The following is an 18,838-nucleotide window of genomic DNA, read 5'->3' as shown; positions in this document are numbered from 1 at the left end:
TCGAATATGGAAATTGGTAGTCATTCGCTGACCCAAAGTGGCATACGTCTAGGAATCCCTTAAGTTTTTTATGTGGGAATTTTTATTTTATTTATTTACTGTACAAATGATTTTTCTCGTAAGATATTTTATTCAAACTTATAAAACTTGATTAAATTTAGCAAAATTGAATGCATCATTTAATGCACTGAAAAATGTAAGTGCATGAACCTGTTTGATACGATAATAATATCACCTAAATGCAGCACATGATTCCACACATGGTATGAATCATTTCATAAAATTAAACAAACTCATTAATTTAAATGTAGTTTGTAGAGTGGGTCATAGCCTGGTGGACGAGTACACACAATATGATTTTCACCCCTAGAGACTAATAATATTATTTTACCGTTTTCAGTAGTTTCCACACAAGCCTTATTAAAATCATTATTATGGTTATTATTATGGTTTTACTAATGACCAGCATGAAATAGTATGTCATATTAATTATCATTTAATAACTCAATAATATTTAAATGTAATTATAATTAAATGTACAAAGAATTCCAAAAAGAGAAGTAACGTAAAATTACATTCAAGTATTTAATTTAATTTACATAATCTATATTATGCATTTAGGTTCAATTATTATTAATGTACTTTGTTTCTATAAATAATTATACAATAAAACTATTTTCTTTTTTTTTTAGAAGTTTTTGCACGGTATTTTAAGGCAAATATTGTCTTAAATTATTATCATAATATTGATTTAACAACTTTAATATCAACATATACATATACATAATAAATTTAATTTAAAAATATTCATAAAAAAATTATTATCAAGTTAACTTTATAATTTTATTTTTACAATTACCATGATTTAGTAAAATAAGTTCTAACTAGAGTAAAATAAGAAACAAAAGTTTTTTTGAAACATCATTAATCTGTATGGGGTACTCGTTGAAAATTAAAATGCTAATCATTGAAGATTAACTGAAAATGTATATTTTAGCAATAATTACAAATGTATAGAACTTTAAATTTAGGAATATTACTAATTCAATACCAAATTTCTCAGTGTAACTAAATAGAAAATAAATATTCTCTATTAGATAATGCGTGTTCTTCTTATTCTTTTATTTATTTATACAACGTAAATAATATTTAATCAATATGTAAACTTTATAATCTTTAAGGATAACTATAGGTAAATTATTTTTTAATATATCTTATTATATTAATATTATTATAAATACAGAACTGATTGAAGTTTTTTTGGTTTATAAATTCATTAACATTTTAATCATTATTATTTGAGTTAGATTTAAAATATTGTTAACATTAATTAGGATAAATCATATTTGAAAAATTAAACAAGCAATTTGTTCAATTTTAAATTATATTGAAGATCACAAATATCGTATTGGAAAAAATATTATTAAAAATAAATTACATTTATTATACACTATGTTTTCACTCATATAAAACACTGATAATATTAAGTATGTTTATTTAAGTCTTGAATGGGTATTGCACAATGTATAATGTATATACACCTAAAGTATGTATGCATTAAAAGCACTAAATACACAACATCGGGTTTCCTTATAAATTGAAATGAGTTGTGTGAAAGTGTAAAAATAACTTTGACTTTTTGATGTTTACCATTTTTGATATTATTTTCAATAAAGATTGTTTAAAAGATATCGCTCGCCAATTGTGGTGTACATGCGTTGAATAACATATCAAAGATAAAAATCAATATTCGAGTACTATATAATATACATAATATAATGGTAACTTTAATTATGCGAATGCCTTTATGCTTCATTGGACATGGTATAGTGCTTTTAGTGAGTATAACGGTGTCTTCTGAGAGCGCGTGAATTTTTATTCGACACTATAGTGGGTATAATACATTTCGCTTCACCGTCGGTCGACATGATCAATATTCAATATACCTACCTACGTAATTATTAAGCGTACCTATGCACATTTATTAGGCGAAACACAGAGAATCATTAATGTGCGTTACTACTTATATTTTACTCGTCTGTCCGTACAATTATATAACATTATGTAAAGCGTGTGCTCGTTTACCGCCAACAGAAAAATAGTAAAACGCCGTCTATTGGAATTTCGACATAGTTTAACGAGCGACGGACCCGCTTAATGGCTGTAATTATCGTAATCATAATAATAATGCTGCTGCGACGTAAAAAATATATACTCACGTGTTTGGCGCGATGGCAACGATCGTAATTATGTCGATGACGGCGGCGGTGACAGTGGTCATTCGCCGCGCTTAACCCATCGGGAACGGCGGGAGACAAACGGTCGAGGGCCGCGAACTCGGCGGGTCGGTGGGCAATGCGAAAGTTTTTTTTAAGGGTTAGGGGTCGGACGAAAAGGGGAGGGCGGCCGAATTTGGAAAAAAAATAAAAAAAAAAAAAACTGAAAAAATTCGTAAAAAACGACGTCGATCGTCAAACGGGTCTGGCTATTTCGTCGGGTGATCACGAACCACAACAGCGGCGACCAACTGTACGTGGGTGCGAGTGTCTCGCGGGTGCGTGTAAAGCGATCGTTTTCGCGCGCGCGCGCGCGCTCGACCGTGCCGCCGTGCGACTTGACCGGCGCGTGTGGCGTGTCCGGCTGCGGGAGGAACGCGCACGTCGTTGATGCTCCGCAGGCGGCCGACTGAACACGTGTGCTTGAAAAACCGCCGCGCGACCAACGACAGGCCTGACAGCGGCGGCGGCGGCGGCGAACGACCCTTTTTTCCCCGAAGATAGCGCGTCAGGCGTTCGCGCTAATCGCCCGGCACGCTCTTCTATGCGACACGCGAGATGCTTCGGAGGGCTCCGATCATCGGGTGCTACGCGATGTTATTATTCCGTCTGCGTAAAAAGTAAGCTGTTTGGTAGCCGAACTTTGGGTGTCGTGCCACACGAGTTATTGTTATTGTTTTTATTATTATTTATTTTTTTGCGCGCGTGTGTGTGTGTGTGTGGCGAACAAAAGCGAAATTTACAACAATACTTTCGTCGCCACTTCCGATTTTTGTAAAAAAAAAAATAAAAAATCATATGTTTAAGAGTGTGAAACCCAGCTATAAGCATGACTATTGTCTCTGTTTTATATACATACATAATATTATCCAATATAATATATACTATAATAAAATATAGGTGCGCTTCACATGTTGTTATTATCCGATACAGTTTTGACATAACGTTTGGAGTAAATTTACCGAATATAAAAGGCGATAAGATCATCGCTGCTCCGTTGTCTATTTTTTCCAGTATTTTAATTTAAAAGTTGTTTTACAAGTTAAATTGCAATTATTAAATTGCATCTCTTTTGAAATCAAAAAAATTAAAATCTAAAACTTTCAATACAATAGAATAATTATAATATAATAGTGTCATTTTTACGTTTGGTAATATTATATAATGGTAAGACCTATTATATTATTATTGACAACAACATTAAATTTGGATCGCAAATAATTATAAATTTAATTGGTTTTGTATTTTTTGTCTTACGTTCAAAATATATAGGACGTTGCTAAATACAAATTAATTGCAAAATATAAACATGAAAATATTAATTGGTGTTTCCAAGAGGATATGGTGTTTAACTATCAATGATTTATATTTTAAATTTAATCTATCTGTAACTCATGAGTCATGAATTATGTAAAAAATATATTTGTGTTTAATATTAATTCTAAAATATCTAGACCCCATTAGTTATTACTTAGGTTTAATAATAAATAAGATAAAATAATTTTTATATTATAAATTTCATCACATATTTACAAAATTTGATATTTATTTGAACAAAAACGAATTTAGTCATTTTATTGTAATTCAAAAAATATATTTAGTTTATGAGGGAAGTTTTCGCCATAACTTATATTATTCTTTAATTACATATTGGAATATACAAAATATTATTTACTATCGTTTCGTCGCTTAAAATCGTTTTTATAGTATACAATGATTTGTCATTGAAATGAAATTTAACACATTCATTAGAATGACCTATTTAATGTGTGAAGTATATTGAATGCTTGGTACCTACTATATAGCAGAAGTGACTTCCCTATTTTTTTTTTTTTTTTGTGCAAAGCGATTCAATTTAGTGGTACTTTTTCTGAAAAGATCTATCGAAAAACACTTATTTTTGTAATAACTAGAAGGGTACTAAAGAGAGGGATTTTAAAGTCTACTCTCTGGGGTTTTTTTCTTATCGTGCCACTGGTATTAAGGCAATGTTCTTGTGTATGACAAAAATGTGTCTGCAGTGGCCTCTAAATAACAGCATTGATAATAATAATAGATATATACTATAATAGGAATGTTCTACAAAAAAGCATTTGACGTCCAAATTTGTTTTATTATAAATTATCAATTAATTAGTTTACTAAATTATAGCAGATGATATTGTTTTAAATATTTTATAATACTGTATAATAGATAAATTTATATGATAGAATTTTATAGTTATATATCAGAAATAAATGTTTTAGAAATTCATTTAAAAATGACGTATATTAGAATATATAATAATCTACAGTTTAAATTATGTAATTAAGTAATCAATAAATATATTTATATTGTATTCATTCATATAATGTTTCAAACAAAATTGAATTAGAAATCTTGTTATATAATTTATTTCAAGACATTAATAAAACCTATGGATAATAATTAATTTTTGGAAAAAACGAGTTTTTTTCAACAGCTTTGTTTCCTTATAATATGATCTAAGCCATCTAAGAACTTAAGAACTTTACCGACTCTTCTCATTTTCAATGTATTTATTAAAATAAAATAATATTACATCAGAAATATTTGAACTTGATTGATTTTATATCTGTAGTTTTGTGAGTTAACTACAATATCAATCACTAATGTAATTGAATGAAAACCTAAATAATAAGAATTTTCCCCATATATTTGAAATAATATACAACATAATGTTATTAACGTTTACACGTGGCACATTAGTACTGTATAGTTCGTATGAAATATAAGTACACCATAAAACTGAATTCAACAGCACGTTGGCTTAGGTTTTTAATCAATGTGTAACCTACAGAAATATTGATGTTGACCTACCTTGTTTAAACAACACGGTTTTCATTGTTTTCAAGCGATGGAGATATTTTTCACGAATGACATTCTTGTTCACACCTCACCACCTAGGTAACGTCACCGATCAATACATTGTATTTAATAAAGAATAGTCAAATTATATAGAGCTATACAGTTGATTAATTTTTGACAGTATCAGTCAGCGCACAGCATAGAGGTTAGGTTAATTTAATTCCTGAAACACAAGTAAGGTACACGTAAACATTTGTGTCAATTATATAGCATCGTCCATAATGGTATTATATATTATACCTATATAGATTAAATCGTTTAGTTGTTTCGAATGAAACATTTAAAATAACGACGTTTGGTGTTCGGCCGTTGAGTAACTTCCCGTTATACACGCATACGCTATGTATTACGACCCGGCCGATCATCCACGACATAAATTGACAACTCCAACGATATGACGGCCTTTGTCGGTTTTGTGCCGCACACGGGAAACATATATTCGCAAACTCGTGTTATACGTGATTTTGTTACGTCTGTCGACATGAGATAATACATTTTTTTTTATCGCCGATTTTAAACCGCCAACCTTTTCATCCAACTACGTCAACTATGTAGTCCATTCGTTGTCATTCACATGTGCATACCTTTTTATACGATATGTTTTATACGATATGCATATATATATATATATATACGGTTCCCTGCAGTGACATTTCTGCATTTTTTTTTCTACGGGACATGCATCAGTAGTCAATCTGATGTTGTATTGGTGTCCGGTGGTATTACTTTTTTACTACCTTGCACGACGAAAAACACAATTAAAATAAAATATAATATTAATCAGCCCAAAAGTTGTGTGCTACCCCAAAAATCAAGTCAGTTCAACTGCTTTTTTTCGTCCCTAAATTTAAGCCACAGATTATAAAAACAATATTATCATTGAATTGTATTTATTAGGGATATAATATTGGGTATGGCGTATATCCGAACACTCGTTCCTGTATATTCCTATAATTGATTTTCTGTGTAAACGCTAAATCTGCAAGCAGGTTCGTGAGTATACGTCGTGAACAATCCCTTTCACCCCTCTCACCATGTAAAAACCCATTAGGTATTTGTCAAACGCACGCGTGTTCATTAAGCGGTTAATTATTATTTTGCTTTTCACTCGGACACACGATATACCTAACGCAATTTATATGGTACGTGTCTCGAGTTCGTATACTTAGCTGACTGCCAATGCAAACAATGTTTTGCAACTATAAAGGTATTTTGTTTCTATCGAGACATTTTCTAGAAGCCTGAGGAATAAAATAATAAAGATGATTCACATTTTTTATTTCAAATTGTATATAATGACAAAAATGAGGAATGTATAGATTTTAAATTCGTGTATTTCAATTTGGTTTCATGTTTTAAATCAACGAATATACTTATAATTTATATATTATTTAACCTTGAACAATTTTTCTAGCACGATATTTTATGTTGTGGAGACTTAGAGTTATATTAAAAAAAAAGATAATTTCTAAAATTTCTAAAATTTGTGAATATTGGAGAAACGTGTCATATGGCCACATAAAAATAGAAAGAAATGGAAATACGGGAATATAGACAACGCGATTTATTATTAATAGAACAAATTTTATTTTTATTGTAATTTAAAGAAGCATAATTTGTGGACCTTACATTTTCACCGACTATTTAGCTTTTGCTATTTTTGATGATTAAAATTCGATAAAATTAGATTTTAACTATTTAATGTAAATGACTACGTATTATACCATATTTAAAACAAAACACTTTTTCAAAATACTCATGAATATATTATGATAAAAAGTTATAATAGAAGTATTTTAAGATGACAATTGTGTTTCGCATAAATCAGTTCTCAGTTAAAAGTTTTAATTTTATTAATTTTAAGAATCCTAAGATGTATTTACTCAAAATAAATCTGAAAACATCTAGGATGTGTTATTATATATTTAATTATTGTATTATTATGTATAATATACTGTCATACTAATTAATCTGTTATTTTTTTCGTACTTTTTTGGTGTTAAAATTCTATCAAAATATAGTTTAAATGCATGAAAACAAATACTAGTAAAAGACTACCGGGTAGCTTAGTGGTAGAATATTCAGCCGGCAAGCGAGAGACTCGGGTTCAATACCCCGTCCGGAGCTATATTTTGGTGTTTTTTTTTTATGTAACCAATGTAAAGGGATGTTTTACTCTACACTTTGTTTTTATAGATTTAATATTATGACAAAAGGGTGGTTTGCAATTAATATGTATGTGATTTTTCAATGTTGCATAATATTATCATTATTACAATATAAATTTATCTTATTATTGAGTACACAAATATATAAAAACACAATAATTTTGATAGAAATAAGAAAAAAATGGGAATTATTTAGTATTGCCAAAAGTGAAAAATTGTATGTATATTTAAAATAGTTTATTTTAGGTACAATTTATCAATATAAATTTGAAAATCAATATTTATATAAAAGAATATGTTTACCAACAATTAACACGCATTATTTTTTCACTATTTAACTAAATAATTATTTTAGATTCTTAAGAAAGTGATGACAATGATGTGTGTGTGTTTTTGTTTTTGTGTACATGACTATAAGTCGATAAAATACTTAAATTTTCACTTTGATCAATGTTTTAGATAGAAAACTGTATCTAGTTTATACTTTTTTCAGGTTGAAATAAAAATTCAAACCATTTTTTTTTAAAAATCAATAAAACTAACAAAATATCAAGGAAAAATAGGAATTTTTAGTCAAATCCAAAACTTATTTTAAAATAACTGTTTTGTAACTATGGTTTTCAAAATTTAGACACTCTTCGCTTAGAATCGTTTTTGATTGTGCTATTACGTATTAAATTCAAATTTAACAAAAACCATTATTGAGATTTACTCATTAAACAAGTTCCACTTGACAACTAATGTGCAACAGAGCAGTTTTCACTTACCTTCCTTATATATATATTTATTTATTTATAATTATTATTATACATTTTAATATAATTTGTTTAATTAAAATTTTTGTTATGATATTTTTATGTTATAAAATTAATATTAATTCTATAATAATAAGTTCTTAGTAATACAATTATTGTCAATATAATGAACCAATTTATTATTAAAATTAAAATTGAGCTCTGTAAACGTTTTAAATTTAAAATGTAATATAATATAATTCTCAATTTTGCAGAACATATATGAATATTGTTATTTACACAATTTAATTTAAATTTATTTTTTTGAATTTTAATATTAAATTAATTACAAATATGATTATTAACAAATGGAAATATAATATGATTATTTTATCAATTTAATTATATAATATTATATAGATTAATTGTTCAGAATATAACACAATATTGTACATATAACAGTACATAATAAAATACAAATAGTTTAATAATAACATGGGTGCAACATTTTATTTATTTTAGTAAGCCTTTAAGCTTGACTGATTTGAAAAAAAATGATCTCATGTTCTAAATAATTCCCATTTAGGTACACGTGTTACATTATGAACTTAATGATTTATTTTATTAGTAGAGAAGGCGCAGAATCCTAAATATTTTAAATTTTAAGAATTTAGGGTGCTTTTTTTAATGATATAACCGGTTATTGGTATTTAATGCTAGTATAACCATGGAAAATAAAAGTATAATAATCAGTAATGTATACCGTACATGTATATTAAACCTTAACTGTATTATAACGAGTAACAGCTACTGTAATATGTGGTTGATTTTCGTGTAATTTAACGCATTACTATACGCGTGCTATAAGAATATTAAGTTACCAAATGAAAAATAACAGTGGTTGTTAAAGTTAAACCAGTAAAATGCATTCTGTAATTATTACATTGTTTATCCAACTTAAGAAAATATTTAGCACATTTAAAATATGTTTTTATAATTTTCGGTGTTTCCAAGGTTTATGGCAATAACTAGAAAGTTTATATTATAAGAAAAAATGTGTAAGTAATTCAATGTGGTAACAAAAAAAAAATAGGTACACATAGTAATGTATTATAAATGTATAAAACTTGGAGAATGAGACTCAACATTTTAAATTGTTTACATTTTAACTATCGGGAAGTTACATTAAACTTAATTAGACAAATAATTGATATAAAAATAAAATTATTGTTAAGTATATCTTAAGACTTAAATCTAAAAAATAAAAATCTTTGTATTACAGAAAATAATTTTCATTTTATAAATTATTGTAATTTTAATTATTATTATTATTTAAATGTAAATTATTTTCTATTGTACATATTTGTGTTTTATTATCAGTTAAACATTTGTTTTACATAACTTTATGTGCACCATAATATTATTGGTATTTAAATGACTTCTTATACATATAAGGTTTTTGCCATAATAAATAATAATAATTCATAACTTATATTTTATGTTTAAAAATGTCTATCTACCAATTATTTATTTAGAATAAATCCTAAGACAGTTATTTTGTTATGGTTATGATACTATAAATATTTAAAAAAGATTAAAACACTGTTATTTTCGAAATTTAGAATGCGGTACTTGTGATTTCCTACACATATATGTACGTGTTTTGCCTACTCAGCGCGCCGTGTTAAAACTTGTATACTGTATGCAGTACACGAGTTATTCAATATATTTCGTTTAAAAATTACTGATTAATCTTACGTAATGAATAATATTTAACCTTGAAACGGCCAAAAAAATCTTCTACATAAGTTATCTACACTTTCCATCGATTTAAACAATGCATATCGTCAGTATTTTATTGGAAACGTAGTTTAAACTGGTTATAGTGTAATACTGCGTGTACGTACCAAATTAACATATTTTATGAGTATAATATTATATTTCATACACAATATTTTTTTTATATTTATAAATAAACATTAAATTTTGATTATTTTTCTGCTCTTTATAAGTACTAGCATGTGTTTATAATATTATATGAATATATTAATATAACACGTCTTTAGGTGAAGGTAAATTCCCTTCTGTGTGAAAACTAGTAGAATTACTCAAATTTTAAAAACAAGTAACCTTACAGTTGTTATTAATTGAACCACCCATTTGAGAAAACACGTAAGTCAATAGAATGTAATCCAAAGAAAATAATAAGAAACTGTTTTTACGCTACCAGTTATATTATATGGCGGATAAACCGAGAGGACTAATGGAAAGAACATCATTGCAAGATATATAATTAAAAAAAAAACTTCGTTTTGGCCTGATTTAGGTATATGACGTAATGTTCCTGGACTTACGCCGTTTCTATGGTATACTATTTTCTGTGATATAAATGTATGGATAAATTAATATAGATTCATACTAAATTTATGTTTATTTCCAAATACACATATTCAGCTATAATTTTTCATATAAATTAATATTATTAAAACATTATTTTAAAGATGGGTTAAAAGAGATATAAGATTACTGTGATAAACTAATTATATTGAATATTAGTTGTTCCCATTGTCTTAAAATTAATTTTAAAATTTTCAAATATGATGAATCTATCCAATTTAAAACATTAAATGCATTATGTCAACAATATAATATTATATCGAAAGAATTTTCATACGTAAATTATCTGTAGACTAACATGGATTTTTCCCTGGTCGTTCTACCAATTCTTTAGATTTCTCCTGTTATATTCATGATCTTTTTTGATGATAGAATTCAAGTCGATACTATTTTCATGGACTTTTGTTAGGCATTAGAGTCAGTATATTACATTAATCTAATAAAAAATTTTGATAAAATAGGTATATCTTGGTTCCAGTCGAGTAGATAGATGAATATATGTCAATTTATTCGAGGTTTCATAAAAAATACTCAATGTTGTATTAGAAGTTCTAACATAACCCCATTATTATCCAAACATTTTATTAATACTCATTTTTGATATATTTAACTTTTCACCAACGATACTAAGCTATTTTATCGGGCAACCTCAGCAGGTGACTGCGAAGTTCTTCAATCATTAATAAATAGTTTTATTAACTGGTGTTTTACTGTTGAATTATAACTCTTAATGCTGACAAGTTTAAAATCATGCCCTTTTCTATATCCTGAAAACTTATAGATTACAATTATTTCCTTAACGACTCACATTTAAAACAAGTATTTGAAATTAAAGATATAAGATTCATATATTCACTATATTTTTTTTTAGATCTTATATTAAATTGATTTCCTGTAAGATCTTACGGATCTTACAATTTTTACAGGACATTTTGAAGGACACTTCAACTCAACTATTGGAACACTATATTATTATTATTGTTCCTTTGTAAGATCTATCTTGAACTATGAATCAATAGTTTGGATTCATTTTCTTCAGGTCGAGAGAAAACTTAATGAACGAGTTCTATCTCGTTTCCTTAATTTTTTCGGTTTTCTACTAAAAATTTACCATCCTCCACATAATTGTATATCAGGCATTAGAACTTTAAATCTCTATGCACTAGAAGATAGGCGACAAAGCATTAATCAACTTAGTTCAAAACTTCTTGAGTGGATAAGTTTACAGATACTGAATATTAATATCAGATAATAAGTCCATTCCGCCCTACATTTTAATTGTTTTTTATTTTTTCAATGGAATGAATAACCCTTGAGTTAGCTATGTGATTCTAAATAAAAATAATAATAATAATAATAATAATAATATTTAACCTCCATAAATTATTATTTTTTTTTTATATTTAGGTTATAATATTTTAATAATATAATTATTTATAACTTATAAGTAGAACATTTATATTAATCATTCATTACCACTAAAAAAAAGCCAATAGAGGTTTATATATAAAATACATAATAAAAATAATAAAAACAGTAAATTTAAACACATTTATATTTAAAAACAAGGCATTTATAATAACCTTTAAGGTTTGACCTATTTGCCAAAATAAAATTGTTGTGTGTGAGTATTAAAAGTTTGGAAATTTAATACAATGTTACTTATAAGATGTTTTTAGAGTAATTATTTTTGATAATATTTAATTATATCAATTTAGTAATTATTTAAATTTCACATTTTTACGAAATTCATCATAATTGTAAAAATTTGCATAGTATGTATGTTTAAAGTTAAAAATGAATACTATTTCAATTATATATAGCTATGATTTAAATATATTTTAATATAAAGTTTCTAATAAGTTTTCTTACTAAAACCTAATAAATGCTCATAATATCTTAAAAATACATAATATGCAGGTTTTATTGATTTTTACATTTAAAATTAAAATCTTATTTCAAATTACTTTTATAATACCAAACTATTATATTATTTGTAGGACTTATTTAACTTTTTTAAAATATTTATATTTTTTACATTGTTTACACATAATTTTTTTGCTTAAGATTTTTAAATTATATCATATAATTCATTAATTATATAACAGCTTATAATATAAACATATTTTTTTATTTTTGTCCAAAAAACGTGCAATTAATGCAAATAATAAATTATTTTTTTCAATTAAACAGTCTAAAATCACTAAAGTAAAAATGTTATTTTAATTACAATTTTATGTAGAATATATGATTTTTATTTTTTCTAAGTATTTCTGATAATAAATCCTAAAATAACAATACAATACTTACTAATTGATCTAAAATTATAAACTTTTAAGACATATGTTACTATGTTAGTAATAAAAATAAAACAATTAAATTAGTATTTGTCGTTTTGAATTTAATTTAAAAACGTGTCGTTTCTAATGAATGAATATCGGGATCTTTTATGGATGGAAAACTCATTTCATGCGATCTTGGTCAAATCGTATTGTTGTATTATATTGCCACCCAACCAACTACAATTGGAGGCTTTAGAGTTTTGGGAAAAATAAATCCCTGTTGATACTGAAACTTCACGTATTGTGAAAATTTATTTTCTGTAAATAATAAGTAACAACAAACGAGCCCTTTAACAGTTTTAAAATTACTTAAATGTTTATTATTTATTTCTAGGTATATTTTACGAATTTAGTAATATTTATTTTTTAATATAAATTGTTAGTGTCCATATTTTTGTAATATAAATATACTAATAGCAATTCTAAATATATTATTATATTTTATTAGGAAAAAAACTAAAATGTAGATTTAAAATAATAAATAGTTTGATCTCATAAGCCAATATTGTTATTTTTTTATAATTATAATTTTTGCGAATTCTATTATAAAAAAAATGTGATAAGTTAAATTTTTAAAATAAAGGTACAATTGAAAATTCCTTTCGATTCTATTACATATGAATTGTCTAAAATGTATAAAAAGTTTTTGTTATTTAAACAAAAAGTATTGAGGCCAATTGTATTTACAGTACAATAAATCATTAATTTATACATAGTTTAATTAAATTAAAATTATACACCATAATTTTTATTCACCTAAGGAACTAAACAAAACATTAATAATTTATTGAAAAATGTATTTCTATAGAACTTATACCAATACCAGAGTTAACTATTATGAGTTACTTAAAAACAATATATAAATATGTAACTTAATATTAAAATACAATTTGTTATGTACTACTATTTTACATTATAATAAGTACTATATTATTAATTGACAATGTTGGATAGTTACTTAATAGTTAATAGTATAGGTTAAAATAACAGTATTAATACAATATTTCAATTAAAATGATTATATTTTTTATTGCAATATTTTCATAATACTATATATTAAAATATTTCATAAATATTGTAAGTATCTGATAATATATTATAATTTATTAATAATATAATAGTAGTTTAAATTATATAAAACTATACTTTAAAATAACGATGTGTAATCCTAATTATTTAGGAATGTTTTTTAAACGATTTATAGTAAATTACTGATAATGACCTTTTCTTTGAAACCGTATATCCATAAATCAACCATTGCATGATTATTATACAGAAAAATGATTTCATTGAATTTTTTTTCTTAGTAAATTCTTTTAAATTACATTTTAGCTTTTAAATAATATTTTAATCAATAAAGGTAAGTTATACCATAGTTACGATCCCCTTAACTTAATTAGATTTTTATACATGATATTTAAATTATTAGCACATAATTTCTATGCGAGTTTCTAAGAAATCAGTTTCATGATATCTGTAGATAATTTTAATTTAATAAAAACTGTTTCCCAGTTGGTTTAATAAGGATATAGAATTGGAATAAATCATTATATCTTGTATAATAGTTTTCTCAGAAAATATCGATGTATCAAAATGTTTTAACGGACATTTTATTTCTAAAATTATTTCTATGAAATATCATTCATAAACATTTACACATTATAATGATAGTACTTAGGTGTTATGGGTGATACAATTGAAAATATTTGCGTACTAATATTCTGCTATAATATTCTAGTGTTATTATGCGCTGGAAAAGTACATATTTAAGTTAAACTTATATCTGTTATTTATTATTATAGTCTCATAAAATGTATTAATTTTTATTTACTTTGTGATATTTACAATTTAGTTTCTATGATAAAATAGAAATAAAATAAATTTTAATTTATCACAATAAAATTTACGTTTAATTAATATATACATTTGAATAGTTTTAATTAATTAACCGTTTGTTTCCATGTGTTATTGAGATTTATTAGAGTGAATGTAACTTTCATTTTATATTCAGTACCATATTTTAATGCTGATACTTAAGTTTTATAATTTAATAGTAATGACTTAAATATATTATTATTTTTGTTATATTTTATTCATTTATTGAATATTTTTAAAACAGATTATAAATAAGTTTAATAATTTAAAACAGTTTAAAATATTGAATTTATTTTTTGTAATAATTTAGGCAATTAATACAAATTGCGTGGTTAGTACTGTTTAAAATACTTAATATATTATAGTGTGCATATTAAAATTAAATATTCAATATGTATTTTATAATCAGTTGTATGTAAACAGGTGTTTAATTATTATTATTTTTATTTTTTTTTTTTAAATACAAAATTAAATATTTGAATTGAATGTATTAATACAATAAAACTATATGTGACTGACTATTTAATACAAGGTTACTAAAACTAAGTTTGTAACTTTTAAAAATAATTTGTATTATTTTGTGTTAATAAAAAGTATTGTAAAAAAATAAAATCAATAAACTCTTGGAAAAATTTGAATTATTATTTTTTTGATTAAATATTTAAATTGTATTTTTTTGACAGCACGGGTAACACAATAAAAAAAAAAAAATACTATGTATAACTGTATATTATACTGTATAGTTTTAATTCGCTCACGTAATGCTATCTTATCGTATAAGTCGATTTTCCTAGCTGCAGTAACACATTTTAAGTTAATATGCGGTACATCAGTACAGCACCGTATTTTCTATACTTTCCTCGTTGGTTTATGTGTCTTTAAAAGTTTCTGATACATTTGGGGTTTGTTAGTCTTTAGGTGCTATTTTGGTTTAATGGCAACATAAAAAAACAAAACAAAACAAGATTATCACGCTTGCCAGATCACAATAATAATGACGTGTATGCATTTGAAATAATATTAATATATACTATAAAGTACAGGTTCCATATTATCTATATACATAGAGCACTTGGTGAATAATGAAATCAAATTTCTGTCAAGTGAGCTTAATTAATGTTTTGTTCGATTGCTACCATGATACCATGATGAGATATACATTTGATTGATTCTATATCGTATTATATAAAGTAATCGATGTCATTTATAATGATTAAAGTTTTTATTTTTTTATACTTTTGTAAGTTTTCATTCACTATAGTTCTCGATTTTTTTTTGTTTTGTTCAGACGAGATTTCAAAAAACGATCGGCACAAAAAGCTTATAATATATAAACAAATAAAAAAAATTTAATCGCGGTTAAACTTGAAACCAGTATCTAAAAAATACGTTATTACATATTATTATTATGGTATTATTAAGGTATTTTTCGTCTGTTCAGCGCACCTGGTATGTATATTCTAGTGCGTGCGTAATAATTTTCTCTATTAAATTTGTATTTTACCACGTAGGAGGTTTATAAATGTCTAACAAATATTCTTCTAGTGAATTTAAGTGTTGTATTATTATAGTATGGAATAGCTTAAATGCAAATAAACACTGTATATAAGCTTCTTGTGTGATAAATTATCAATTTTTTATTCCAATAATTATAATATTTAAGTTACCTAAATGTTTTCTTTAATTTTACTATATGCTGGAGACAAAAAAAATTATTAAGTTTCATATTATTTTTAAGGACAATCATTAACAATTAAAAATCATTATAAATACATTATATAACAATTTTAAATCAAACAAATGTATCTTTTATTTATACATAAAATACGAGTATAAAGTCATAATAACTATCAATAAAACACATTTTGCTATTTTTATTTAAATTGTTTACTATTTATTATTCAATGCATAGGTATATAACATAAATACAGGCAAACTTGAATAAGATGAAAAATTAATAAGTCCACTTAAAAAAATAGCCATTCCATAAAAAAAACTTCGGTTACTCTAAAGAAAAATTATGGATAACTAATATATTTCGAAAATAAATTAAGTCAGATAAAAACGATTGTTTTTTGTTGATTATTACAATTATTATCAAATAGATTTATGCGTGCTGATAATTTTACCAGATTGCTTTCTTTATAGTATTTATTATCTTAATTTATTTTACATATGAGTCTGTTCACCAAATGTGGTACCGATTGATCAACCACGTGTAAGTAATTTATGTGTGGATTTTAGATGAAATATGTTAAGAGTTTTGAATAAAAAAATGCAACTTAATTTAAAAACTTTTAGTATCGGAGAAAAATAAAAGGTCCTTGAAGCAGTGAAAAGTGTAAAAAAGAAGAAGAAGGTAGGTAAAAATTTGGAATACCAACAATAACACTATCAACCATAATAAAGAATATTAAGACGATTGATTTGATATTTTCAACAAATCAAAAAAGAAAGAGAGACTCTGAGTTCTCTGGTACAGAGTAATGTGTAGTTCAATGGTTTAAGTAACGCAGAGTTGCCAATGGTAGTATCGTGGGTTCTATTCTTAAAGAAAAAACGGAAAATTCTGCAAAATGATTAGGCAATGAACAATTCAATGCTAGTAACGAGTGGCTTGAAAATTTTAAAAATGGTGGCACGATATTGCTTTTAGAAAAGTGTGTGGTAAAAGTACAGCTGTCAGTGATGATGTTGTCAATGAATGGAAAATAAATTTAAGTGAGCTGTTGGAAGGATATTTATAAATCGTGTGATATATACAATGCAGACGAAATTCTACTTTTTATAAATGTATGCCAGATAAAACTCTAGCATTCAAAAATGAAAAATGTAATGGTTGTAAACATACCAAGAAAAGACTCACGCAATTACTGGCTGTAAACATGACTAGTACATAGATAAACTGAAATTTTTATTGATCCGGAAATCAAATAATCGAAAGAAAAAAACAAGGTATTTTTCTGATATACAATCTTATCCAATTGAATACACAGCCAATAAGAAAGAATGGATAACCAGTGATCAATTTTCGGAATGAGCCTTACGAATAGATAATCAAATGAAAAAACCAAAAACGTAAGATTGTATTGTTTATAGACAACTGCTGATCTCACAATAACATACCAAATTATAAATCTGTAAAATTATAATTTCTGTCACCAACTACTTTTTAAAAATCTCAACCTTTAAATCAAGGAATAATAAAAACGTTCAAGATGCTCAATAGAAAAGCAATTTTGATGAAAATAATAAATTATAGGGATGACGAATAGTTCACTAAATTCGATGATTTTCGAGTAATACGAATTAATAATAACTCATGGAGTAACGCAACACTGACAAAAGTCGTTGTTATTTGCTTAAGACAGTGTGGAATTTTATTTGATTCTGAGGAAGAGAGGACACATTGACATCCATTATCGAAAATACCGTAACAGATACGGAATGGACCTTGATAGCAACAAAAGAAATATTTAAAAACACTATAGAAATTTACGAAGATTTCTGGTATTTTACCAATATTAGGTACCGACTCGGTTCATAGCACTGTGGACATTTATGTAAAAAAAACGAATGATCCAGTACCTCATGTTTCAATGAGATAAGCTAAAACTGCACTCAGATTGCTAAGGACGAATATTTTCACCAAGCAATCTAGTATTTTGAAAGATAAAATGTACTATGCTCTTAATGTAATAGAAAATACCATAAATACATGTACAAGAAAAAAATATATCAAAGTAAATAATTATTTATTTATTTTGAATTTAATTGTAATATTACTAATACTATACATATTGTTTAACTTACTATTTAATAATTCATACTTTGAAATATAATTATATAATTTAAAAAATAATAATATTTTAATTATATCTAATAATAATTATAATACGAACTGTAATTTGTAATATGTAATAGTAAAATATTATAGCAAATTTTAAAAATATCTTAGTAAGTTAAAACCTAAGGTTAATTGAAAAAAAAATATTTCCCTTAAATTTCGACTTATCGAAATTCCACTATATTTGTAAATAATATTATTTTAATAAAACCAAATTTTCATTAAGGTTTATGTTTATTAAAAAAAAAAAGCACAACTATAATAATTATGCTGTGTTGCAACTAGACTCAATTATTGTACATATCACACTCAT

At 25.4% G+C, this 18,838-nt stretch overlaps 1 protein-coding gene across 1 annotated transcript in view; it reads right to left on the bottom strand.

Moving 5' to 3' along the window:
- The window catches only part of LOC132917323 (serine/threonine-protein kinase pakA-like), a 202,294-nt gene extending 199,594 nt beyond the window's left edge, over positions 1-2,700 (bottom strand). Inside the window, exon 1 of the mRNA XM_060978021.1 lies at positions 2,220-2,700. The gene's annotated coding sequence lies outside the window, so the exon portion shown is untranslated. The remainder of the gene's footprint in view (positions 1-2,219) is intronic.
- Between the last annotated feature and the right edge of the window lie 16,138 nt (positions 2,701-18,838).

The sequence above is a fragment of the Rhopalosiphum padi genome, chromosome 1 (genome assembly GCF_020882245.1).
Source record: "Rhopalosiphum padi isolate XX-2018 chromosome 1, ASM2088224v1, whole genome shotgun sequence".
In the NCBI taxonomy this organism is placed as follows: Eukaryota; Metazoa; Arthropoda; class Insecta; order Hemiptera; family Aphididae; genus Rhopalosiphum; species Rhopalosiphum padi.
The sequence above is the reverse complement of the archived record's forward strand: the minus strand, read 5'-3'. Positions and strand labels throughout refer to the sequence as shown.